The 2,500-nt window shown below is 33.1% G+C and overlaps 1 protein-coding gene across 1 annotated transcript in view; it reads right to left on the bottom strand.

The window, feature by feature from the left end:
- cyst (rho guanine nucleotide exchange factor 18 cysts) overlaps positions 1-2,500 on the bottom strand; it is a 1,099,804-nt gene that overhangs the window by 993,568 nt on the left and 103,736 nt on the right. The gene's annotated exons all lie outside the window — the stretch shown is intronic.

Genomic DNA, 2,500 nt, shown 5'->3' with positions numbered 1-2,500 from the left:
ATAAATAAAAGGAGGGGGCGAGGAATGTACAAACTCTCTCACAAACATCAGAGACTAAACTCTCAGCCTAAGTGAGAAATCATAATTCACATTCAACATCTAATTACTGTAGGTGAAACAGCTGTTTCCACTTCTTCGCGTCGCCATAAAACCGACAGCAACGTATCTTTAATTATAGGTTGTATAGGACTAATCAGAGACTTAATCAGGGATCTCAGACCCCTCTTAAATTACAGAGAGAGAGAGAGAGAGAGAGAGAGAGAGAGAGAGAGAGAGAGAGAGAGAGAGAGATTTAAATCTGGGATCTCGGACCCATATTAATTTACATGAGAGAGAGAGAGAGAGAGAGAGAGAGAGAGAGAGAGAGAGAGAGAGAGAGAGAGAGAGAGAGAGAGAGAGAGAGAGAGAGAGAACTTTCCTTTAAGGACGGAAAAAATATGATATTCTTCTTTCCCACTACTCGAGTCGCATTTCTCTGGCAGAGGTAGTTAAAAAGTATTCGCTCCAAGGAACGAGATTTCCCGCTTGACCAAACGCTACAAGTGTACACAATATTTTCTTTTGCAGACGCAAGAAGCTGTAAATAAAAACGACCACACTTTCTTATTACAATGAACTCAATATTATTATTATTATTATTATTATTATTATTCAGATGATGAAACCTATTCATATGGAACAAGCCCACCAAAGGGGCCACTGACTTGAAATTCAAGCTTCCAAAGAATATGATGTTCATACGGTAGAATTAAGAGGAGTTAAAGGGAAATATAAAAGGAAGAGCCCCCACTTATTAAAAAAGAAAGAATAAATTAACAAATAACTAGAGAAAACAATATCCTTATGACCGAAAACATAACTCCATAACTACATAGAAACTCATTTCACAAGTAGACAAAAAACCAATTACCAGAAGAGACAACGAATTTCACGACAGGGAAAAACATTATTTCTATAACTCCACAAAACAACGACTCATTACCAGACAAAAAATAATGATTTAATTTCCCACCTGGTGGGAAAAATAATGGAGTACGTAAAATTAACCTCTACTGACCTTTGACTAATCACTGAAAATAGTGGAAAATTTTGTTTCTCGTTCGGTAATGTAGTCGCTAATCTATGGTGCTTAAGTGATTAATCCAAGATGAAAATCATGTGCTGGCATAAGACCTCTTCATTAACAACAACAACAACAACAACCTATAGAATGACCCGCGAGAGCTAACCATACATTTGCTAATAATAAAGGGTCCTAATAAAAATTAATACTGAAATTATGTCTTGAAACACTAAACGCAACCACTTCGAAAAGCAAAGATACTACTAATGGGTTGTGAATTCCTTGAGGCGGAAACCTTCTAGAAGAGAGAGGTCTCTTCTTTCGGGTCCAATAGCATACACTTTTTTGCTCTTATAGGATGGAGGAAATTAAAACCTTAATACTAACGATAGCAAGATGTGAGCGTCAATACGGGCACAAAATGAGTCCGGGAATCGGGCGGGGCTGGGCAACGTGGGCGCATTCTGTAAAAATTCTGTCGCCTCCAGTTACCCACAAGGTTCTCTCTCTCTCTCTCTCTCTCTCTCTCTCTCTCTCTCTCTCTCTCTCTCTCTATATATATATATATATATATATATATATATATATATATATATATATATATATATATATATATATATATATATATATATATATATACTGTATATATATATATATATATATATTAATATACATATATATATATGTATACACAAATATATATGCATACATTACACACACATATATATATACATATACAAACATATATATATATATAAATTATATATATACATATATATATATATATTATATATATAAAATGAAGCAGATTAAGGGCAGGAATACGATGAGATACGCATTTTGTTTTAATCCAACGTTTCATGACAACATCGCCACATCTTCAGGGATTTTCTACAAAAAAATATAATATGTTAACATAAAATAAGAGTTGATTATAAGATCCAATAGTTGAAAAATCTAAAACAATTTTAATGGTAAAATTACAACTCACAGACTTAAATTAAATATACGCACAACGCGAAGGCATAATCTTCATCTGCCTACAACGTTCAACCATAAGGCAGCTGAGGGGGGATTCTGTAAACGCAACATCCGTTCATCAAGCTTTAAACGGGTAACTGGTCTCTCCACTAATCAGCTTAATAACGCGCTGGGAATCCCAGTGCGTTAAGACCTCGCCTAACAATATATTTGTTTGTGTTTGTGTTTTCGTATTTGCACGTACTCCTCCATCACGAATTTGTGTTTGTACTTGCGTGCTCACACATACATAGACACATACATACATACATTTATAATATATATATATATATATATATATATATATATATATATATATATATTATATAATATATATATATACATATATATATTAATATATATATGTATACATATATATTTAATATATATATACACATACCATAATACATACATACA

Source organism: Macrobrachium rosenbergii, chromosome 37 (genome assembly GCF_040412425.1).
Source record: "Macrobrachium rosenbergii isolate ZJJX-2024 chromosome 37, ASM4041242v1, whole genome shotgun sequence".
Classification (NCBI taxonomy): Eukaryota; Metazoa; Arthropoda; class Malacostraca; order Decapoda; family Palaemonidae; genus Macrobrachium; species Macrobrachium rosenbergii.
The sequence above is the reverse complement of the archived record's forward strand: the minus strand, read 5'-3'. Positions and strand labels throughout refer to the sequence as shown.